This window comes from Acomys minous, assembly GCF_964271855.1.
Source record: "Acomys minous genome assembly, chromosome: 3".
Lineage (NCBI taxonomy): Eukaryota > Metazoa > Chordata > Mammalia > Rodentia > Muridae > Acomys > Acomys minous.
Genome location: NC_140485.1, coordinates 133,561,121 through 133,587,124, shown reverse-complemented (window position 1 = coordinate 133,587,124; position 26,004 = coordinate 133,561,121). Strand labels below are relative to the sequence as shown.

General features: G+C 39.3%; 1 long non-coding RNA gene across 1 annotated transcript; it reads right to left on the bottom strand.

Moving 5' to 3' along the window:
• Positions 1-239: 239 nt before the first annotated feature.
• On the bottom strand, positions 240-23,338 carry LOC311594041. Its single transcript, XR_014777924.1, has 3 exons — positions 23,302-23,338; positions 1,851-1,907; positions 240-373 (listed from the first exon to the last, which is right to left on the bottom strand). It is a non-coding gene; the product is annotated as an uncharacterized lncRNA (long non-coding RNA).
• Between the last annotated feature and the right edge of the window lie 2,666 nt (positions 23,339-26,004).

The window sequence follows — 26,004 nt, the reverse complement described above, 5'->3', positions numbered from 1 at the left end:
TTAGCGACAGCAAGCTGAATTGCAAAAGGTGATAAGGTTAGGCTGTGCTAGGTTGTGGATCGGAATTCAAATCCCCAGGTCTCTTAGTTATTTCCTCATGCACTTTTATCTTTGCTGTGCACTACTAGTGAGTCCTCGGTAACATTCCAACATCGGTGTAAGAACAAGAGTGGAAGAGATGATAACGGTTTGGATGTAGGAAGGACAGGCACTTCCCTTGCACACTAATTAAATGCATAGGGAGTGGTTGACGCATTTGAGAGCCATTCGACCAATAGGACAAGGCTGTGGTAGCAGAGCCTGCAGTTCTTGGCTCCTGCTTGGCTTCAGCAAAGTCTGTTCAACCCAGATTCTCACAAGGTCGGTGCTTTCTCTGCAAGGAAACCGAGACCACTTAGGGTAAGTAGAATACATAACAAGAGAAACTGACTCCTTGTAAGGTCTGATCAGCTTAGCCAGAAGAAATTTAACAAATACATGTCACATGACTACTCTCATTCTTAACTTTATGACCTACTGCATTGAACATGATTTTCAGAAAGGATTTCAGACTAAATAGATGAATAAAATGGAAAGACCACTCATGTTCATGGCTTGAAGGGTCCACACTACCCAGAGAGGTCTTTAGACATAAAACTATCTCCAGACAAACACCAGGTTTTTTTTAGAATTATAGGATCTGAAGGAGCAACAGCAACAAAAGCAGCAATAACAAACAATACAAGGGTTTGGCAGAGGAGCACAATCATAAACAAAAAATTAAAAGGTTGTAGGAATCACATTTCCTGATTTCAAGCTATAATACAGAGCCACAGTAGCCAAGACAGCATTGTATTAGCATTAAAATAGATACATAGATAAATGCAAGATAATATAGATGTATTAAAAATATCCACATTATCTGCAGTCACCAATTCCCACCAAAGTATGCAAAACATGCAAGGCAGAAAATGCAGCCTTTTCCATCTCAAAACTGGATAGCAGAAGGCAGAGAGCTGAAATTTGATGCTTATCTAATCGTCTTTACAAAATAAAGTCCAATGGATCAAAGGCATACAATTTTTGAAACCACTAAAAAAAAAGTATGAAAAGAACTTGAAGACATTGGTACAGACTGTGATTTCCTGGATAGACTCAAACAGCACAGAAAACAAAAGGAAATTTGACAAGTGGCAGCACATCACACTAAAAAGCTCCTACAGCACAAAGGAAACAGGAAATAACCGAGTGAATGAGAGAAGATATTTATCAATTGTTCAACTGATGGAGGTTTATATATAGAATATTTTAGGAACTGAAATAAGTCTTAACCAAAAGCAAAATAAAGTAACTGGGAGATCTGAATAGACTCTTCTCAAAAGGAGAAATAAAAATGGCCCAGAAACGTGCAAAAAAGTTATTATCATTTGCATCAAATAAACGAAAGTCTAAGCTACAATGAGATGCACTCTCACTCCAGATATTAGCACGGTTATTGGGATTGTGCAACTGAAGACTTGGAGAAAAGGGAACTTTTATGCATGGTTAGTAGGGATGTAAATTGGCATAGTGATCACAGAGATGGTTCCTCAAGAACTTACAAGAGATGTATCCCATGAAAGATAGCCAACATCTGGGTTCATGCCCAAAGGAAACAAAACCAGCACAGTAAGAAGTATTTAAATGGCTGTTTTTTGTAGCAGTTTTAACAATATGTGGAATCAGGCTATGCATCATATACAAATAGAAAGAGTATGGGGTATAAATTCAGTGAAGGGCAGCCAAAAAGAAGCGCCTTACTCAACAAAATGAAAGTAGAAGACCCCATGGATGAAACAAACAGAGCGCAGATAGAAACATAGGTTCTTTACCTTAAAACACGGAGTATCACATCAGCAATGGACAGCCTTCACGTCTGATCTCGGAAGCTAAGCAGGGTAGAGCCTGGTTAGTACTTGAATGGGAGACCAAAATCACATTTTCTAAGGTTTCATTTTATTTGTGTGTGTGTTTGTGTGTGCCTGTGAACATGTGAGTGGGAGTGCCCAGGGGCCAGAAGAAGGTGCTAGAATTCCCTGAAGCTGCAGTTAAAGTAGCCGTGAGTCACCTAACATGAATCTGGCAACCAAAGGGGTCCTTTGAGAGAGAAACAAACACTTTTAACTGTGAACCCTCTCTCTAGCCACCAAACCTTGTTTTTTACAGCAAAATTTAATTGTTTTTGTAACACCTATGGCTCATAGTTATATAACTGTATTTTGAGTATCTTCTTACATCTGTGATTATCTCACAATTTTTTAAAGACACAATATTCTCCCAAAATTATGAAAATAAAACACAGAAACACTGAAGATTGCCTGCTTACCCTTGAAATTAAACATCTAGGAAATTAAGTCCTTGAGATATCAAATAAGTTATAGAAGGTCATACTAATGAAATTATATAACCAGCAATCTTATTATTCTTTAAAAAATAATCTCTTTTTCTGACTCATAATCAAATTTATAATAAATTATTTTTTGTCAAATAATAATTATCATTACCTCTTTCTTTACAAATTTATGTGGTTTTCCCAAGAACAATGGATACTTGAGAAATGCTGAGAAGGTAATTCAGTGAATTTAAAAATTAAATACAAGTTAATTAAGACTTTCTTTAATTTATTGTGGCAATAAATCAACTTAGCAACGTAGTGATCTATAACAAGACTTAAGCTCTTTAATCATAAAATTAGTTTAATTTCATAGCCATATGATACAGTTCAGTTAGATACAATAAATTTTCAGAGTTATTTCTTTTCATTAAAGTCCAATACAAATTATACATCATATTCATTGTTATGACAGGTCAATAAAATATGACACACTTTCTAAGTTGAAGTTTGGCCAACTGGTTTGAACTAAGCTTTCATGAAAAGAAACACATTTGTTTGATCCCACATGTTTGCCTCTTATCATTTATTGACTACTTGAATTTATAGTTTTGCATGTATATTTAAATTTATTTCCATATTAAGCATGCTGTAAGAAAGATCTGGAGAGTACATACCTTTATGTCAATGAGCAATTATTGGAAAATAAAAGGCTGTAAATTTGCAGTTCACTTTTCCAATTTATGTTTCATTAGCTGACTGATAAAAGATATAATTATGAAACTATAGAAAATGTTTCTTTAGGAAGAATGTCTAAATAACAACTGTTTTGTAATATCCATTATGCTCAATGTAAATCTCAAACATACACACACACACACACACAGAGAGAGAGAGAGAGAGAGAGAGAGAGAGAGAGAGAGAGAGAGAGAGAGAGAGAATGGTGAGGTGGCTCACTCTTGTAGTTCTAGCACTCAGAGAGGCAGAGGCAAGCAGATCACTCTGAGTTTGAGGCCAGCCTGGTCTACAAAGTGACTCCAGGATAGCCAAGGCTACACAAAGAAACCCTGTCTCGAAAAGCCAAAAGCCAAAAACCAAAATAATAATAATAATAATAATAATAATAATAATAATAATAATAATAATAATAAATAAAAATAAAATAAAAATAAAATAAAAAACCACCAATAAATAAATGAATAAATAAATAAAATCTAAATTCTTTTTTCCCCTTGTGTTTTGGAGATAGGATTTTTCTATGTAGCCTTGGCTGTTGTGGAACTCACTCTGTAAACCAGACTGGCCTCAGACTCACAGAGATTCTCCTGCCTCTGCCTGCTGAGTGCTGGGATTAAAGGCTTGTGCCGCCACCATCAGGCTCAAGTGTAAAGTTTTAAATGTGACATTGAAAGTCACGTTTTATTTCTGGATGTCATTTTCACATTTTCATTGTTCTACCTTCTGCGTGTATATAAGTTACTTCCTCTACATATGGACATCTGTGAGGGAAAGTCTTTTTTACACACCAATTAGCTTCACAAAAGAGCTGCACAACTCAAGCTCCCATTTAAAACACTAGGATTTAGGTTTCTTAGTTTTAATATCATATGACGTCATCTGCTTATTTGCTTGGGTTTGGAGCTATATTAACTCTGAAAAGAAACCAAAACACCCAGTTCCCTTACTTAACCTGTGATAGGGCAATTCTTTTTAACTTGTCCGTGTGAGTCCCCAGAGCCATGCTGTTGTCAGGACATCTTCACCAGTGAATACTTAGTGAGACCCAGACTGTCCCTGTCACCATCCTCTGCTGGCTGTCATAAATACCACTGTGCATACCACAGCCATCTGAAGCATCCTTGCTGGAGGATGGGAGTGGAGCAGGTGAAGACCTTGAAGGAAAGTTTCCTCCTTCTCACCTGCGCTAGCTCTGACTTTAAGACATTAAAAATGCCACACTTAAATACAGTAAGCCAGGAAGGCTACCTGATCTTCAAGGTGCCAATTTTTGAGAAAGTATTTTATGTTCAGAGCTCCCACTTGGATCACAGACATTATCAGTTCAACCCTAGAGACATTAAATGAAGTGCAAGCTACTGGTCATCTGAATTCATAAATTGCACTTCATTTAGCAATGAAAATGAATACGCTCTCATGTGAATAGTATAAATGCCACAGTTACATTTTTGAGCCAAATAAACACGAGTTGGCTCAACTAAAATAACCTTTAAATGTAAAGCCAGGCCTGCAAAACTACATTTTTGCATGTCATATACATAAACATGCATGCCTTTGTATAACAAAGCTAAAGTGCAGTTCAATGGTAAACATGTGGCCCTCATGAGGCCATGGGTACAGGGCGGGTCCAGCTGGGCTGGGTGGAAGAGCAAAGAGACAATGGGTTGCCTAGATACACCTTGCCATCCCTCTTCATGTAAGGGTGCCTTCAGATTCTCTTATTAATAATTAAGTGAATACTGGTAATGTTACTATACTAGAGCACTTTTACCCAGAAACTTGTCGATGTCATTAAAATTGTATAAATGATACATACAATACTGCAACACATATTATGTATAGAAATGTTTCCCTAACAGGAGCTGTACAGTTTGGAAAATGAATGAATAGGTCAGTTCCTTATTAACAGTTTTTAAAATATATAGTTTATTAATTTATTCATATTACATCTCAACTGTTATCCCATCCCTTGTATCCTCCCATTCCTCACTCCCTCCCATTTCCCCTTACTCCCCTCCCCTATGACTGTGACTGAGGGGCACCTCCTCCCCCTGTATATGCTCATAGGGTATCAAGTCTCTTCTTGGTAGCCTACCATCCTTCCTCTGAGTGCCACCAGGCCCCCCCCCATTCAGGGGACATGGTCAAATATGGGGCACCAAGGTGGTGGCTCTGTAGCACAATGGAAAGTGCATTGGACTTCTTACTAACAATTTTTAATGAGCCAAGACAAAATGAACTGTCAAATGCATTTGCACTAAGGAGTTTTTTATTTTTCCTAAAAAGAAAAAAAAGGGGGCAATCCATAATATGCTAAAATGATATCCCAATTAATGAGTTTTCTTATTAACAAGATCATCACTGAGAACAAGAATATAAGGATGTGCCTTATGCCTTATGTATGTCACCTAGTTTTCCAACAGCTTAGATGTATGAACAAAAAGAACAAAAAAATCTATATTATAAAACTACTATAAGATGGTGAGGGAAGAGGTCCCCTTCTGTCACAAACCTAGGGGAGGGGAATAGGGTGAAAGTGGGAAGGAGGGAGGAATGGGAGGATACAAGTAAGGGGATAACAATTAAGATATAATCTGAATATATTAATTAAATAAAAAAGAAAAGAAACTACTATAAGGCAAGAAACAAAAATGAGAGTATAGAGAGTGAATGCTGTAAAAGTCAAGGTTATGATATGTAATATAAATGAGAAATGAGTCTGTTTCTCATCTTGTTCATTATAAAAAAGACTCATCAATTGAGATAACTTTAAAATACTGCAGTTGAACATTTTAAACTACTTATTAAATATTTAAAAATAAAAACTCATCATAAGATTCCCATGATGAGTGAACTATCAAACTTTTAACTAAGAAAGAATTGTGATTAACTTTTTAATTAAACAGTTTGGAGATTTTCATGTGCCTGTCTTGTCTGATACTAGCTGGGTTTTTTTTTACTTGATTTTTGATGTATTACATGGTCATAAAGAAGCAGTACCTATTTATACACTTAGAACAAATGCACCCATGATATGTGCCTGGAAAGAAAGATATTTCAAATATTTAATACCCAGCTAGAGACAGAATAGAGTGGCTCTGAGGCTAACATGCTTGCTGTGCAGGCCTCAGAATTCAGATCCTCAAGACTTCTATAAACTCAATGTATAATTCCTACTATGCTTGGTTTATATTATAGATCAAATTTTATAAATTATATTATATACCTATAGTTTCTGCACCCCCAATGCAAGCTATATAGCTAGACTAGTCATATGGTGAGCTCTGGGTTCAATTGAGAGGAGTTCCCTCAATGAATAAGGTGGAGATTAAATGAGGAAGACACCTAGCATTATTTCTGGTCTATAATACACACACACACACACACACACACACACACACACACACACACACACACCACTTCCTGATACATCCACATAAATGAATTGCCCACATTGGTATTTACACATATATAAACACACAAATGCACATACATGCATAGTAAACACAGGTGTGCAACAAAAGAATCCACCTAAATATCACAGGTGCATAGTCACAGTGTTTCCAAGACCCATAAGTGAATGATTGAAATCCATGTTTAATACCAAATAGAATATATACAAAGGTTTTCCTTATGCATATGCATCCATAATAAACCTTAATTACAAATTTAGGCCCACTAACAAATCAAAAACTAGAATAAGACCAGAAAATTATACTAATTCACTAGAGTAAAATTATGTGACGATGGTTTCTTTCAAAACATTGTAGTACACTGTCTTAACAGGAATGCTTTTGGGTTTGGTTTGGTGGGTTCCAGTTGTTGGATCACCACCCTTCTTTAGGTCCACTGTTTAAATAATGATGACCAGAGCATAGGCCTGGGACACCCGGCAGGCTGATAGACTCTTCCTTGCACTTAGTCTATCTCTCAATTTTTTCCAGAGATTCCTATTTCTGATTCCTCGGTGTCAGTGTTATTGCACGCTGTCTTGATTACACATTTATGTGGCTGCTGGGCTTCAAACTCTGGTCCTTGTGCTCACGCAACAGGCATGTAGACATGTTTGCACACTGCACCTTGTCCACCTTCTCAAAGACACTGTTAGCTACAAGTTATTCTTCAACAGGAGGTTAAAAAAAAAACAGCAATAACAAAAAGTCAAATACAAGTAATGAAATAGCTAAACTCAAGGATCTGTTGATGTCAGCGTGACCCGAAACTTCCTCAGCACACTCGTGTAACTGGCCAAACAAGATTCTCTACTGTGACATTTAAAATAATAATTCTCCACAGGTGAGAACAAAAATCTCTCTGAGGGAGAAGATGTCACCATGCCTTCTCTGCAGGGCTGTACGATCCGTTCACTGACGTGTTGTCTCCTCCCTCACAGTTTCCTCTGATATTGTCTGCAGTTTGTTCTCCCCGTGGAAGTGTTTTGTGAATAATTTAAACCCATCACATTGGATAGGTACAAGAATCCACAAAAAGGTTGAAAATGCTAATAAAATCAACTGTGCGGTTAAAATGTAGAGACAGCAATTATTTTAGAGCCCAAAGGGGTGAAAAAAAGTGACATGTTCCATATGCTCATAAACAAAAGCTACTGTGCAGTAGGTGTTTTGAGGACAGAAAGTAAATGATACAGAAAGTAAATAACTCAAACAAAAACAACCGGTAAGGGGTGAAGAAAGTGATGAAGTACCAGAATGTTCGAATGCGGGTCTGTAGAACCATCGAGAGACAAGGCTTAAATATAAAATGTCCATTGGGAGCTAGTTTAAGAAGTTAAAGAGTGTGCCTGTTGCCAGTGGAAGATTTGACCCAAACTCATGGCTGCACCGGTTCAAGATTCAGCTCTGTAAACCAGGTTTGTGAAAACTCTCCAGGTTGCCAGGAGAGTGCGCTCTACAAGCTCCATTAGAAACCTCGGGTCATTAGAAATCATATTTCAAGGCTGTGCCTTGTACGCTGAAGACAAGGTAAAGCTGATCCTGATTTGGAGGACTTGACTGACAGGTACATTTCCATTCAGACTAGAAACAAAGTTGTTGCAACCATTGGAACCAGCTTTTCCTACATAATCAGTGATACAAATACACCTGTAAATTATAATATAGTATGAGCTAAAATGTAAACCACCAATGCAACTCATGTCTTCTTAAGAATGAATCCCAATAGATGTCTTTTTTCTCCATTATTCATTAATGGTAGCATCTTCCAAGACAGTAGTGTAACAGAGGACCTGGCACTCAGCATGAGGGGCATCTTCATGTTACATCTACTATGGCTGCACTAAGCCCACTAACCTCAAGCTCAGGCAAATGCCGCTGTGTGCATTTCTGTAATCTCTATCCGTTCTTCATGTCATCCTAAGAACATACAGAGGGAAAAAGTGTCTTCCTGACGGTGCACAGAAACTTTGAATTTCTTTGCCTAATGCTTTCGTTCTGACTGGAAACTCCTCTTCTTCAGGGAAAAAAAAAAAAAACAAAGACAAATCAGGGCAGCGAATAGAATTCAGTAAGTGACTGTGGGCATCACTCCCCTGTGGTTACTGTGAGGCTGAATGTTCAGGGGACCCTTAGGCATTTCGGAAGTTCTTGTGCTTGAAGCCTCCTCTAAGGAAGAGCTGAAGGTACATCTTCTCAGCTGTTTGCTGGGGTGTTGTTCTTGCTCACTGTTCCTTCATCAGAACATCCATTCCTGCACATTCCGGGGAGATGGGAACAGTGGCACACTGATCTTATAATTGCAGTCTGCTTACTCTTAAATTGCACAAATATGGCTTTATATTTTTATGGTTTTATTAAACATTAAGATGTTTAATAGCTGATATTTTATTGTTTATACAAGAAAAACTAAAGTGCTCAAAGGTGTCTCTCTAAAACTTTCAATTTTCATTACATCTCAATAGCAATAATAACGAGTCTATTGAAGTACTCTCTAGAGCAAAGCTGTAGTATCATATGCCCATAAGCTTGTCATAGACATGTACTGATTACTAATTTAGTAACCTCAAAAGTCAAATCCACAAGAGAACCTAATCTCAACCCATAAATAGATCCTCTTAGTTTCTTTAAACTAGGCTGTAAGTAAAAATAATTATTAGGAAATGAGCAATTATTTAGATACTGTAAGTTCAACTGCAAATTGTTCAGAGAGAACAGTAATTATTGTTTTGACATTCATACCCTGTCATTTCAGAAGTCGCTGTTGGAATTCTTCCACCACCAACGCTCTTAACTTGCTTCTTTATTTTGTATTTCCCTCCCTCTCCCTCCCTCTCTCTCTCTCTCTCTCTCTCTCTCTCTCTCTCTCTCTCTCTCTCTCTCTCTCATGCTCTTCTTATAGTGTTAAACTGTTTTACCTAACAAACCTACATCTCCATTAGTCACACTTATTCCAAATAGCAAAGGGCAAGACCAAAGACGTCAATGAGAGTAAGAGCACTAGTTCAACTGATTTTTCTCCAAGTGCGAAGTGTGAAAATAGTTGAAATGCCACTTATGTACCACTCCATCAAGCTGTACAACAAACAAACTGAAATTACTTAGTTATAATAGCAAGTATTTATAATTTCTATAGGTATATATGGGTTCAGTGAACTGTTGTGTTGATCTTAGTCAGGTTCAGCTGAGCCACTACAGGCAGTTGGCTTGCTGAGTCATGGTGTTACTGGTCTGAGGTAGCTTCTGCTGGGCAAATGGGCTCTCCTCTAGGCATGTCACTCTCCTTCATCAAGCCAGTTGGGCACATTCTCATGATAGTGGCCAATGTCCAGAAGAGAGCACAGAGGTGAGTAAGTCATATCCAATCATTTGTTGCCGTGAAATGTGCTAACATATATTTCCCAAGCAAGTCACATGGACTGCCCATGAGGCAGAGTGCAAAGGAACTAGAGAGTTCCTAGGCCTTGTTTCCTGAGAGCTCTGATCCTCCCTTCACACCATAGACCTACCTCTATAGGGAGTTTCAATCCCTGAGATCCCCACAGTGGAAGGGAGAACTGACTCCTCATGTAAGTTGTACCCTGACCCTCCCCCTCAGGTGTAAATACACCTGCATGCACATATGCGCTTGAATGCAAACACAAAATAAATAAAATTAAAACTCTAAAAGAATTGCAAGTTTTAATTCATTTCATTTTCCTTAGGTGATACTTTGATTTAAAAAATGGATAAAAAGAAAGATATGGGATAACATGTCTTGTAATATAGCTTGATTCAGGGTTTATGATAATGAAAACACATTGATAAATTTGAAGATGATTAGAACCAACTGTAACAGAAGTAATCAATGTCTGCTGACAGAAGAAGAACCAATCATATTTCGGGACTTTCTTTGATAGGCTCAATTCCCAGTGATTAGTTCCAAGCACACATAGTAGCAACACTGAATGGACTTTGCAAGATTACATATGTATATATTTGTGTGTAAATAATAATTAAAGAAGAAGGGATCATGAATTTGAGAGGGAGTGGGGCAAGTGAAGGTAGTTGTAGGGAGAGGGAAGGATGGAAGTGATCTAAATAGAGTGGTATTGCAAAATCTGTTGTTATTTGGCTAAAACTAAAGTATCTCCTTTATGTAAGATGTTATACCAAGGACTTGTAAAAATACACATAATACAAAATTACTTCAAGTACCTTCAACCACCGTTACCTGAAGAAACACTGGTCTCAGTACTATTTTTGTTTCAACATATGCATTTGATTTGTTGTTCATAAGGAATTTTGGCAATTGTAGTTTATAATAGTAGGTAAAATATGAAGTAATATCAAATGGTACATAAGTTTAGTAAAAATAAATGGCAATGATTTAAACATCCACGCTCAAATTTAACATAATAAAATAAGTAAATACAGCAGTAGAAGTATAATTGTCTGAATTGAAGGAAATGAAAAAGAAACTTCTAAAGAGCAAGTAAAAGCTAAATGTTGTGGAAGTAAACAAACATTAGTCCAACAAGATCCAGCTATTATTAACTGAGATTTCCAATCTGAACTTATCAATTGAGTTGGAAGGAAATGCCATCCCAGAGAGTTCTGTTTAGTGACAGTCACCTTTAAAATATTCACTAGCCTTTGTAGCAGAACTGTGTTTTCATTCCTCCTCATTCTTTCGCTTTGAGACAAATGTGAAATAGGTTTTCTCCCCCATAGATTAAATAAAAGAAAAATTGTCAATTTTTCTATTACAGGAACAGTTTGAGGCTAAATGGAAAACCTAAAATACATTAAGTATTCATAGACACAGTGGGGAGGGTCTGGGCGGAGATGATATGTAGTGTGCGTGAAGCGCTCAGTGAGAAAATTATCACAAATGATTCCATAAATCCAGAGTGAGGAACCTTAACCTAACACACTGAAAAATCACAATCTCCTTTTACACTGAAAGCTGTGGTACCGTCAATGCAGGCAGTTCTAGTTCATCTCAGAAAGCATGCTGTGCACTCAAACTACACAAATTATTCACAGGGAAACGTTGTAATGTCATTATCAACCTTTACTGTATTTTCTCCTTAGGGAGATAAATTTCAAAGTTTAAAATATGTCACAATTTTCTGCACTTATTTGACATAAGTAGTATCTATAAATATTCTTTTCATGATATATAAAAACTACTTTCCCATGTTAAGATTATAACATAGAAAGGCTGAAGAGCATGTCTGTCTAAGATACTATCATCTGTCCTAAAATGTATGTATAACTGATGTGAGACAGAATAATGAGAAAAGAAAAGAAAAAAATAAGATTACAGATATCATAACCAACTTGTCAAAATGGAGACTGGTTCAAATTAACAATAATGAGTCTCTCGTATGCTTATGGTAGGGACATTAGCAATTTTCTCATGCTGGAAAAAAAAACTCTTTAGACAGAAATTGAATATGAACTTTTGCCTCAGGGACAATTTTATTAATTCAATTTAGTTAGCTCATTACCCAACACATTAAAACGAACCTGAGACATTTTGCACATTTGAGTACATTTAACATCAGCGCAGTAACAGAATACTCTTGTACACTGTTCATTTGTGGATATAGTGATCACTTTGTTTATTGACTACTGAGCACATCAACAGTACAGACTATCTGTTTCCAAGGATATTCTTTTTGTGTTTGAGAATGTATTTACAGGGTACATATGTGTGTGTGTGTGCATGTGTGTGTGTGTGTGTGTGTGTATGTAATTAAAATATTATATGTAGATGTGTGTGTGTGTGTGTGTGTGTGTGTGTGTGTGTGTGTGTGTGTGTCCTTCCAAAGATATTCTTCTCAAGTTTCAGAATGTATTTCCAGGAGAGTCTGACTATAAGAGTAAGTAGAGAGTGGTCCTGTGATACGGAACCTATGATGCTAATTTGGTCTTGGGTTACATAATAACCACCTACCATGAGGACCCATATGTGTTAGACAGAAGGAGTGTTCAATATTCCCAAGCTGTGGACCGGATAAACTATTAACAGAAAAAAATCTACTTAAAGTATTTGATTAATTCTGTATACCTACCAAATATCTGCTTATGAACATTAGTATGCTAAACTTAGTTTAATTATTTGTTTCTTGGTGAATTACAAAGAGAGACTCTTAATCTCCAACTTAGCATAAAGTATGAAGGGAATAGGGCTTCCAACAAAGCACACAGAGAGTCTCTTCTGCACATGCATGTGAAAAATAGACAGGTTAAGAACTAATATTTTTCTTTAATTGTAAGGGCCTCATGGATGGGTCTGTGTTTTAAGTAGTAAATGCCCCCTAAGTCTATGTACTTAAGGCTTAGTCGCCAGTCTATGGAAAGTGGGACCCTGTGAGGCAGTAGAAGGTGAAATTACTGCCAAGAAGGATTAAGTCTTACAGATAAGTCTTCAAGGGGATATTGAGATTCTAGATCTCCCACCCGAGGTTTCTGGCTACCACGAGGTCATCGGGTTTTCCCTGCCACCTGCTCCCCACTGTGAGGCCCTCATCACAGGCCTACAGGCAACAAGGCTGAAATCTCTGAAGCACTTACCCAAAAGCAATGGTCAATCTTCATTCCTTGTGTTGGCTTTCTCAATATTTTGTCTTGTAGTATTAGAAAGCTAACAAAGAATTAGCAACAAGAAGTGGGGTTGTCAATTTTACCACCCCAATGAAGCATTTCAGAAACCTTTAGAATCTATTTATGGAAATAATTTTTGAAAAGCTTGGAGACATGTGACAAAAATGCCTACAAGGCGGAAGCAGCGCTGAATAGACAGTTCCAATTGAGACTCGAGAAAATAGACTGCTGACTGCAGTGCCAGGCTCATGAAATTACAGACAGAAATTAGGGGATCTGTTGACAATTAGAGCAGACACACCCCAATCTCTTCTGGCACAAAACTTCTCTGCATATTCTACATGATCTAAGACTTCGTGCGAGGTAGAGGTTGAGGTTAAAGTGACACATTATTTAATCTGATGGAGGGAATGCAAGGCCATAGGGGCATGATTGTTGCTGGTTGCTTTTAGCCATATTTACACCGAACTTGCAAGTAAACATCAGAGTAGAAAGAAGTGGGCAACTTAAAGCTTGTGCAGAAAAATAGTTAAAACATTTAAAGTTGCAGCGGCCAAAGACGGTGTACTTGTTACAGAGATTAATGTTATAGAAGAGAAGGCTTTGCACTGGGATGATATTAAATATGACTTTTAGGGCATCTCATGAATCTGTAAGACCCAGAATGCAAGATCTCTGGGATCATGGAATCTTCCACTAACATTCATGTGTAATAGACGATTTGTAACAGTTCTGGAATCCCTGAAAGCAGGCCTAATAATTCAATGCATAAAGCCATGTGAGCTACAGGCAGCCAGCTGATAGCAGAATTGCTTTCTCATATCCATAAAGCCTCAAGTATTACCAATATGCTCTTTCAATCAAAACACGCAGACAGAGGAGTTAATTTTTATACCTGCTCAGTTTCATGCTGATCCGACATCTTTCCATTACTTTTACTTCCTTGCTTTTGGAGATAGTAGTTTTCACTCTGTGCACTTGAACTTGAAAAGTATGCAATGCGTTTAACAGTTTTTGACAGTAACTCGCAGTTGGGAATTTCCCTCGCATCCCAGGGGAGATTTTGCGCTTGGGCTGTCAAGCTGGAAATATGCAGACAGTAGATGCTATGAAATTAACTGGATGCACCTGAATTGTGAGGAACAGTGCCGGTGGGGAATCGGAGTGTAAGTTTATGGTTTGGATCTTAAAAATCACCCAAAGCTCATGTGTTCATGGCTTGGACTCCAGCCTGTGACACTACTGCGAGGTCCTTGAAAGTTTAGAGAGTTGTGCTTAAGGAAAGAAAGGTCATTGGAGGAGTGTCCTTAAAGGAAGTAATGGGTCACAGTTCATCCTTTCTCTTTCCTGACTTCTCCATCACCATAAATGCTCTCCACCACCACCTAGGAGAGACTGACTGACCTCGGAAACAATTAGCCAACATGAACCTTTCTTCCTTGCAATTTGTTTTCTTGGGCATTTTGTCACAAGATCAGAAAGCTAACTCTTGCAGACAGCAAGAAAACTAAATTTATATAACCTGAGCAGGTTAGTGCCCTGGATGGCAGACGATGGTATCCTAAAGTTTGGATTAAAATGCCAAGAATGAAATCCACAGACATCCCGGTGCTTCTGGATCCTATATGCAATTCCATGATGAAGACGAGTTGTCCCTCCTGTGAAGATAATGCAGACCTCTGCATTGCGGGGAAATACATACCTGCTTTATGTCCCCATTTGCCATCCTGGCAGGAAGTGTTAGATTTGCCAGCTGAGAAAAATACTCTATTCACACAGATCTGCAAACCCTCACCATGTGCACCGGCCTGAGTAGAAGAGTCTATGTTGGATGCCTGTCAAGAACTCAGGATGGGGTGGGGGTGGGTGGGTGTAAAACTGCATAACGGTGTTTGCCTAATGCAGCACTCTTTCATAACACAGGACATAATCACCCAGCAAGGAACCCGGCACGAGGGATCTATTGTGATATTTCTTGGAAGCGTGGAAATTGGAATGGCCCATTTCAAATAAAGAAGAACCGACAGAGCTACGTAGAAGATGGTAGGAAGGGACAAAAGACAGAACTGGGAAGGGGTCAATGAAGCTGGACAAGCCACCTCCTAGTGTGAAAAATGTGAGATGCCAGGTAACATTCCTCATCAAAAGCAAAAAAAAAAAAAATGTTCTGGCGTTTTAGAGAGGTGCATTTTAAAGAGTAAGATAGATCAGTAAGAGAATAATAGTTTATATTAAAAAAATCTATAGATTAAGAGACAGACTGTATGAAAGACAGCTTCAAAGGATTATTTTGCGAATGCCCCTCATAACCCTCTTTAAAAGGTGGACAGCATACATTCAGAACACTAAACACATTCCCCGCTGCCATGATAGAAGTGACGGACAAGTAATATTAAAAGATGCTCAGAATTCAGTAGAACATGAGTCTCATGCACTAACCAAAGGGAGTGGGTTCATGTCCTCGCTGTGAAGATCTGTTATTTAACTGGTCAATTGTCAGAGTAGCAGCCACTTCAGAATGTGACTGTTACATTACACAGAAGCTGTGTGGATACAAATTTACTTGTATACATGTAGTGTATGTGTGTGCTTGTGTGTTTGCCTGTGTCTGTGTTTCTGTGTGTTCATATGACTATGATCCTTGAAATTGTATTCCTCTCCCTAGAGGAAACTGCATCTTCCCACGCCCCTTTCAGTAAAGTGTGACCAAGAGACTGAGTACTGTCTAATAGAATGTGAATAAATACAGGAAAATGTCATGTTCCGTTTTGAAGATCTAGGCTCACAGATCTTCAGTGTGTGATCCCAGAACTTATTTCTTCTCTAAAGCCACGTGGTTGGCAGGTGCATGCTCAAATGAGGAAAGACGTGATGGGCAACTGAATTACTGTGTTCTACACAGCACCCAAAACTTAGTCTGTTGCATCTTTGTGTGAATGTGTGCATATTTGTTTACGTGTGTGAGTCCAGACATGCACATGCCACCGCACACATGTCACGGTCAGAGGACAGCCTTCAGGTGTCATTCCTCATCCTTTCTCCTTGTCTGAGACGGTCTCTTTGCTGTAGCATAAGCGTCCTGAGCTCCCCCACCCAGCACCAGCCCTCTGTAGACACATGCTAGAGCCACAGATGCTTGCATGGCTGGGTCTGCCTTTTCCCGTAGGTTCTAGGGACCCCAATTCAAGGCACCAGACCTGTGTGGCAAACACTTTAACCACTGAGCCATTTCCCCAGCCCTAGTCCTGTATTTTTTCAATACAACACATTCAGAACCACTTATTATTAGAGTCTAGATCCCTATTTAATACAGAGAATGAACTGCTTTTCAGGGTGTCTAGAGTTTAAATGAATTATTGCATGACAACAGAAATTATCTCAGAAGTCGATGATGACTAGGCCCTAATTACTATTGAAGTCAAAGCAACGACACATATAACAATATGACAATGCATACAACGTCTGTATTTAAAAACAAAGTTAAAGAAAAGATATTTTTATCATATATGTACCTGAAAAAGAAAGGTCAACTTGAAATAATGCAAATGGTAGTTTTTTAAATAATAAGGGGGACATTTACACATAAGAACCTCACTAAATACTAATAGTATTGAAAATATATGTACATATTAATACATTATTAATGTTACCATACAATATGTAAATAACTATTTTTTTTCTAAAAACTGAATTTAATCATACAAAAGCCTTGATTTTTCCTAGGTCCAATATATTTTGCAGTCCCTTTAAAAGGTAATTTCAGAACTTTATTAGGCTACTTTAAATAATTCAGTTGCTTTCACATGTTTGATACAGTGTCATTTCTGCATAATTTTCCACTATTCAGAAAACATAAATTTCAAAGTAGTAAGGATTTGAATAATCCTAGCAAGTAAATCATAAATTCAGATTTCATAAATACTATGAAAAGTTGTAATCTTTGCAAATCTCAGAATATTTCTTACAACTTTTTCTAAGTAACATAAATGCAAATAAATCTTAACTATGCATATGAAATTAGAATAAATATATAATGTCTTATAAACTCTAAAAGACCAAATTCTCTCAGAGTTCATGGATAGTTAGAATGCTGGCAACATTTTTTTTAACCTATACCTGGTGCTCCGATTTATGAACTTCAGTTAACCTTATTCTTTAAACAAGAATGAGGTTTTACAAACTTTTGAAAAATAAATAGTTCCTGATAGCTTGTCTCCAGAGGTTTCCCTTAACTGGGCCTGGCTTATGGAAATTACGGCTTATGAAAACTAGCTGAAGGAAATTTCCATTTGTGTTGCCTTCGTTATTACTTCATTTTATTTACAGGTAGTATTTCTATTCAATTCTTTCTTACAGTTTCTTGTTGAGAAATTCCTACAATTCGAATGTGAGATGTGATGTACAGTAACCAATATGTATGTCCGAAGACGGTGATGTCTACTTTAGTCATGACATTGACACAAAGGAAAGGTGGTGCGATTGACTTGATTACATAAGGAGCTGAGCGCGCCTCCATTTTTACTGACACCAGGATGATCAATGTTGCCAGTTCCTCTCCACATTTCAGCATCCCGTGTGCCTGGGACTCAGATGGAGCCGTTTTCCCGTCATCCTTAGACGCAACAGTAAATCATGCTTGCCTGTCTCTCTGAGCACAGAGTTGGCAGTGAGGGAGCAAAGCCCTCTGTGAGGTCTCTCACAGGCAGGCTTTGTGTCTCTGTGTCTGCATCCGTACTCCCTGTGGCAGCTAAGCTCTGCTTTTGAAGTCTAATTGCTCTTGGGAAGAATTTGCTTGCTTCTCCCTCAGGGTGAGCAGACATTTTCTTGGTATTGGTGCGGACTCCTGGCCTCCCCAGGGGAAGGGAGCCTGTGTTTCTTTTCTTCTCTGTGACAGCAGACAGGACTATAGGTCTCTGTGGAGCAGGAAGTATTTACTTCATCCAAACCAGAAAGGGGATCTGGGGACAGGCAAGGCTTTGTGTGTCCTTAGCAGGTGCTTTCCAGGCCCTGCCTGCCTGCATCTGCAGTGGGCTTTCTTTTCATCTGCCTGCTTGTCCTCACCCTTTCTGAAAGTACCAGGTATAAAGGTGCTGCTGAAAGTAGGAAGACTTTTGTATTTGAGGACTGTATTTAGGATTGTGCTAGGATATATGTTTAGGATTGGAAACTGACATGTTTATCCGCAATTCCTGTTTCCTGTTCAGTAAATTGTGGATGATTTTTCCCTCCGCCTATTTTCCATATCTTTCTACTGCACTCTGTTAATGATGAAGCCATCAATGTATCTCATTTCACATTGGTTCAAATTTAAACTTTAGGGAATCTAATTCTACTGGTTGCTCATCCATCTCAGCTCTCTAATGGCCTACAAAATATTACTTCGTAGAGTATTTAGTTTTCTTCATTGTTTGAGTAGGGGAAAAACATTTCACAGCCCTACCTATCCTTAACCCGACATTTATTATCTTTTGTGTCTATAGACCACATCTCCAGTGTAGCTTGCTTGAGTTTTCTTTTTGCCTTGACAGGACTTTTTCGGAAGTTATCAACTTTATTATTGTCTTTAAAAATATCATTTTGGTTGCATTAATTTCTTCGACTTCACAGGTATTTGCGTTTCTGTACATTTCTCTTCCATTCTTTTCTATTCGGTGCCACTTTTTTTTTTCTAAGATCTTAGAGTTGTAAACAACATGATGACTTTAATTTCTTCTGTTCCTATCATAAAACTGAAAGGAGTTAAGAGCAAGGCAGACCCGCAGGAGGCAGATTGGGTTGCAGGTCCGGAGAAATCAGAACATCTAGCTGTGCAGAAGGGACTAGAAGTGAGCCCTAAAAACATTCTGGCTTTTCAAAAACTACCCAACTAGTGGGCTTAAGATCTGAAGTCCAAAGCCCCGATTCCCCAAGATCTTGGCTACCAGCCAGTCCTTCTATTTACTTTCCAGTTCTTCCTCCCCTTGGAACATTTTAGTGGCCCCCACTACTCTGCCCCTTCCGGTATGACATCATTAGTGAGTGGGCTTTCTTGAGCCTACACACTTTCACCCAACTCATAGGCCAATCAGAACCTTGTGCCCACCCCCAGCTTCCGTGTTCAAACTAACCAACGTCCCAATTTACCTGCAGAGGCACAGTATTGGCCGTTTCCTGGAGTATGAAAAGCCCTGCACTTTCCCCACCCTACCCTGCATCCAAAGACAGGGTTTCTCTGTGTAGCTTTGCCTGTCTTGGACTCTCTTTGAAGACCAGGCTGACCTCCAATTCACAGAGATCCGCCTGCCTCTGCATCCCTGAATGTTTGAGTTACAGCAATGTGTGAACTTACTTGGCAACTCATTTTTGAGACCCTCCTTCCTCTAAGAAGCTGCTCTCTGTTTCTCAATAAAATGTTGATTGTTTACTTTTCTTTTGGGGTACTCACTCACTGCTCTTTAGGATCATGTCTGTGAAGCCACTGCCTCAGCTAAACCCACTGAACCTAAGAGAGATTCGGTTTCACTCAGCCAACAACAAATCATTGAAATCTAGAAATTTTCTTTTAAAAAACATGATTTCTGCTACATGGCACAAATTGTGTTTTAATAGCATTGAATTTGAGATACACTGAAATTTTTTCCATGCATGTTTAAAAATGTTTGCTTGGTTTCTAAGGAAAAACTCAATAGTTCTTCTTGTAAGATTTTTATGGGCTGATAATTTAATTCCATGTGGTGGTCTGAGAACATGCATGGTTTCATTACCTTTGCGACTGATGCAGCAGGATGCCGTCTGTTAGTAAACAGTCCAGGTGCATGACATAAACAGTAAATCTGAACATGGGTTCTCCTTGGAGCCGTGTGTGTGTGTGTGTGTGTGTGTGTGTGTGTGTGTGTGTGTGTGTATGTATGTGTGGTTTGCGCACAGACACATGCACGCACGCAATACTGACTGTCATGTTAATAAAACTGAAACACAGTCTGCAACTATACCCAACACTAGTAAGCTGTCATTATAGTGAATGGTAACTATACTTAGTATCTCTCTGGTTTCTCTGTGCACACTACTTCAAACACTGTGTTTACATTTCATTCACAAAATACTTCTCAAGAGCCTCCTGTGTATTGAATTTATTCTAATTTCCAAATGACCTTGGCATGCATTTTAAACATTAGCATGAACAAAGTCATCAACATAGTCACTATTTTGTGCTGAACACTGTTGCCATGACTGTTTCTCATGAATGCAAGCGGTGTTAATGGTGTTTGAGAAAGCTTAGACCTCCTTTGACTGTGGAGGTCTCTGTGACCTCCAAAGCCATGAGAGTATTGACCCAGTGTAGTACCACACAACTAAGTAGCCAGTATTGGCTCGAACGTTCAGAGTCTGACCCTGAGTGTTTATTTTAGGCATATTTAACCAGAGCACAATTTGATGAAAACTTTTCTGGTGATAATTAACTCAATCCGGTGTCCACAATAAACCATACATAAATCGTTTTTAGGAACAAACTAAGCTAATTAATTATTGGATGTGACCACATCAAAACTCTTTGTAAAGTACATGTGACACCTCCCATAAAGATGGGTTCCACAGACTGACTGAGAAAAACAAGCTTATGATAAGGGTCTGAGGGAAGGTCCAGTGTGGGTTCCAGCAACACAGATAGAACAAAGATCAGCAGGCTAGAATGCGCTTCTACTCCTGGCCTTCTGGGCAGATAAAAGATACTGCATTCCTTTCCTTGAAGGAACAACCCTGTATGCCAACGGTCCGTGTTTCCCCAGTGCTTATCTGAGAGCCCAAGAACATGTATGTCTCCTAGCACATCTGAGCAGCTTGCCATATAAACTTCTGCTTGACTTGGGTTCAAGACTCCGTCCCTTACACTGCCAACCAAGGCATGCTTCTCTCAGTAAGTCTCACAATTGCACTTTTTGAAAAAGAAAACTTCAAGAATAATCACTGTGACTCATTTTTATCTTTAACTCTCTGTTCTGCTTTGCTCATTGCCTTGTTATAAAGTCTACAGCAGAAGAAGGTACGGTCTTCAAATCTGCTGAGATGCCTGGCTGTACTCACAGGCAGCCATCTTGTTCTCAGAGTCCTCTCTTCACTTCTTTGTATGTTTTTCCAATTCTAAGTTATTCAACACTAAGGAAATTGAAACAGCACACGCCTAGTGGCTGAGAGTAGAACAACTGGCTGACTACAGGGAAATAAGAGTGAGATGGGTCCCTGGATGCTGGAAAACATGAAGCCTCCTGTGCCCTGTCTTTGAAAACCCTCCTGCTGAGATGGATGGTGTGGTCACATCTCCACAGCAAGTCTGCACAGTGTTCAAAGACTCATTTGTTCTGAACAAAGAATACCAAGATGTAATATTATAATAACATAATTCTCTCCTTTCATTTCAGGTACTGGAAAAATCCTAGGGGTTCGATCTGACCCAAAGACTATATAGAAATATCCTTCAACTTTTGTTAAACTTGGTTTAAGAAAACCTAAGCTGTATGAAATTTGAAACATGCAAATTTGTAATTTAGAAAAAAAAATCCTTGTTTTCATTTCTTTGACTTTGCACTCAATACCACAGCTGCTTGTGTCATTATATAAAGGTATAAAACATCATGAAAAATAGAAGAAAACATAGTCTTTCTCGCAATAGAAAAAAAAATGTCCAAGACACAAAACACCAGTCAGAGATGTTGTGTCTAAAGCATAGACTCATAAGCCAGCCTGTTGGCTTCTTAAATGATGGGCACACTAGCCTATGAGTTGCTTATGACAAGTTTTGTGTTGTGAAAGAAAACGTATTGCGTTGTAACAAAGCTTAGATAAACCCCAAAACTTTATACCATTCTGGCCTGCTACACTGTTCATATGCTGATTTCCAACTATTATTTTGAAAAGAAAATGAGCCAGAAACTCATATTAGCTTTTAAACAAATAAAAACAGATTGCTATAAATGGAAAAAAATTAAGACAAAGCATGAATGTTGAAATAAACACTAGTGGGATTCTGGTGGAATCTGTAGGGTAAAGGGTTAACTTTTGTCATCCTGTCCTTTGACTGTTGAAATTACAGGTGGCTGAACAATAGTGATAATCTTGGGGCTGCTTCTTAAAACGAAGAACTAAACCCCACCTGTGAAAAGTGCCACTCTGGACTAGAAGGAAAGGCAGCACCAGCATCTTCCAAAACAAGTTGTAACCAAAAGCCTATTGAGCAAACTTCTTTAAAGTCTTACCTTTCAAGGCTCATTCTTTTCAGTTCACTATTTTTTTTTCTAGATAAGATGTCTCTTTGATTATTCAGGTCTTTGTTTCCTTATGAGTGTCCCTGTGCCGTACCAAATGCAATTTATGCTGTGTTCCTCTGAATCTATGTAACATCAATTTAATTCTCAGAAAAAGCCATATCCTAGGGTAGGAGATGTGGGTCTTCATCCTCATCTGAGGACATTTAAAAGGAGGAAATGTAAGAGTGATGCCACAAGATTGGGTCTTGTCACTGTCCTTCGTCTCCTTTTTACATCTCTGGTCGCTTCTTATTACAGCATTATCTTAAGTTCCATGATCAGAGCTTCTCGTTAAAATTCGAGGATCAATGCGTCTATGTTCATGTGGACTTCTCTCTGCATGTGTTCACGTGCAAATCCTTCAGTAGGAGCTGCACTGGCTTGGATGATGGTTCTGGTGTGGGTGATTTCAATTCTTCTAGTCAATTTTCTTCAACTGCTCCAAATTACTAATGAGTCATTCCGGGACCTGAAGGAATGGGACTTCGGAGTCAGGCTGCTGGGAATTCCCTCCAGGCAGTGCGCTTTGTTCTAGAACACATTCCTCTCATACACAGAGGGACTGGCTAAACATGGGTTGTTTTCCATAGACAATGACCTGCAGTACTCAGCACTTTTAGAGGTAGCTTGCCGCACTGAAGTCTGTTTTGTGTGCAGACACTTTCGAGGCAGAGTTTCAGTCTCTACCTGGATTTCGGTGCCTAGAGCAAGAATGGGCATTTATGTTTTTCACAGTTTCCTCCTAAGCACCTTCTATTTTGCCAACAATGTGATAGGTACACTAAATTTTTGAAGCCACGCTTGTCAGTTAAATTCTCCAAAAAAAAAGGCAATACTTGATAATGCACATTTTTGTGCCATTCATTCCTGTCAAAGTTATACATACCTCGAATGTAGTCATCAAAGGATGTCACAGTATAACTTCAGAAGTTAGTTGGGAGTGGGGTGGGACCTGAAAATAAACAAGACATTTATGTCAACTCATATTTACATAAATATAACAAGCAAATGGATGTATATGAACACACCTATAACATGGTAGACACTAATATCAATAAAGATGTAGTTATTCCATACAAAAAAATCATATTCATGTTATTTTAAAAACCCTTATTCTCCTTTTCAGACCGATGTGTTTTCGTTTTATGTGTATGGGTGTTTGGCCTGCATTTTTGCCTGTGTACCATGTGAACAGAATGCCTGAAGAACGGAACAGTACATCATCAGATCCCTCTCAACAGTAATTACATAGTGGTCTGTCATATATGTGCTTGGGATTGAACCTGGGTCCTCTGGAAGAGCATCCAGATATGAGGTGATAGGGAGATGAAACTCTGGTCCTGGTTCCAGATATCTGGCTTCTGCGATGCCATCAATAGTGGATCCTCATTGGAACTCCTCCTGGCTATCCTGTTGTTACCCAGTGTCATGGAGATCCTGCAGCTTTGGAATAGCAGGACTAGCCCTTTTATGTATCCCAATCGTTTGCAGATTATATAAATTTTGGGGTGGGCCAGCTCAGAGCCCTGGACCTGGGCTTGGGTGTTATCTGAGCTGGTCAGTGCTCCATCTCTCCCTTAGTCACACTATCAGGGTGAGCTCTCCAGCACTGCTCTGGCTAGGCCACCTCATGTGGCTATCTTCATAAGGCAGGGTCAGCTCTCCTGATCTCATGCCCTCAGTGTCAGTTCACTTGTACACGTGACTCCAGAGCCAGCTCCACTGTGGTGCCCAGAAAAGTTGCAGGGCCCTGCTCTCCCAAGAGCTATAGCCAGGGAGAGGCAGGGCCTGCTCACCCACTCTTATAACAGGGGCCGGAGGTGTTGTGCAGCTCTCTCAGCTGCCTCAGGTGGCAAAGGGTGAGGGAGCAGAGGGCATCTCCCTTCTACCCCACCCATATCACCAAGTCCACTTCATGGCAGAGGGGTGGTAGGGCCAGCTCTTCCATGTTCTTACCCTTAGATCCTGCTCACCTGTGCCCCACCCACCAGGGTGAACCCTGCAGTTCTGTTCCAGTGAGGTGCAGAACCCAAGAGCTCATACCTTTCAGCAGCATTTTGGCTGAGATGGCCCTCACCATGGCCCCAAGTGGTGGGCTGGCTACTCACAACAGGCGACCTCTCTCCTCCTTCCGGTCTCCAGTCCCAATTCTTTTTGTTATTGTAGGCATAAGGTTATTGTACACACAGTTCTATAAAAATGACTTCAACGTGTAATGCTCAAGCTTCTCCACTACTCTTTATCTCCAATCTGACCACTTCAGGCTGGTCATGTGGCTGGAGGGCCCCTGGGTGATATTCTCCATCCATGTTGCATGGTGTGGTGGCAAGTGTGTGTCTATGGCGCCCCCTGTGCTGAGCACTGTAGGTGGCACGGTGGCTCACAAGTCTCTCTGTCTGTCTGTCTTCTCCCAAATCGTGCTGCCTGGATTTGATTTTTGTATGTGTCCTAGGCATAGGAGATCTTTGGTCACTAAGCCAGGCACCAAGCTAAGATGAGCGAAGGGCTGTCATCTACTCACCTTAAGTTGTTCCAGCATGCACTTGGCTACTCTTATGTGAGTTGTTACTGTGGCCTATGGCTATGCCACCCTGACTGTGCCCAGTCTCCTCTAGTCTCAGATGCTAAGCAGGGTTGAGCCTGGTTATTACTTAGCACGGGGGAGAATAATCATCATTGTATATAAGTCTTGAAGAATTCAAAAGAGAATGATAGATGCTGTAGAGATAATGCATCAGTCATATGTGAATAATAACGTGATTGCGAAAGCCAGCTCTCCAGGTGCCCACTGCCCAAGGTATGTGGATTCAAGGGCTCTGCTCTGAGCAGCTAAGAAGCCATTCTGTTTCAAATCTCAGGAACTCTGAAACCTGCAGCAACCTCATGTGAAAGGCGGAAGGTCTGTGCACTCCTACAGCCGTCAAACAGATCCCATCACAACCAGCCAAAGCCACAAATCCACCTGTCTTGAGAAAACACAATGTCCTTACCATCCATAGCATCAGACAGTTGGTAGCTGCTGGCAGGTGCTCCGGGCAGGGCTGTTACCTGCCTATGCCTCTGTCCTGCAATTCTAGCACCCTCCTTTGTAATTTATGCTTTTCCTTTCTGTTGAAATAGCTTTTTAGAATACCTTGGGGTTTCCCGCCCCCCCCCCCCCCGGTTTTCAAGGGGTCTGGGAATGTATTCCAAAAGCCTATCCAACTGTTTCCAATTTTAATTACATTTCTAACCCATTATGTTCTCAAAAGAAGGAAAGGAGAAGAGTTTTCTGTATCCCTTAAAATGTATTTATTCATATAACAGTATTTTACATAAAAATTTCAGTAGTACAGCTATGTCATGACAATGAGACTTGCCCTTGAACTCAGTACTTCTGCCTCTTTCTGGTTGAGGAGTCTACTGTGACACAATAAATGTTAACAGGTCCACCTATGCAAAACCTCTTTAACAAAGCTTTATACACGATGAACACATTGATGGCCTCTATTGCACATCCCCAACAATTCAGATGTTGACCTCCTACTTCAAGAGATTCAGAAGGTAACTGTATCTGAAGACATTTAAAGAGAATTTGGATGGAGTCATA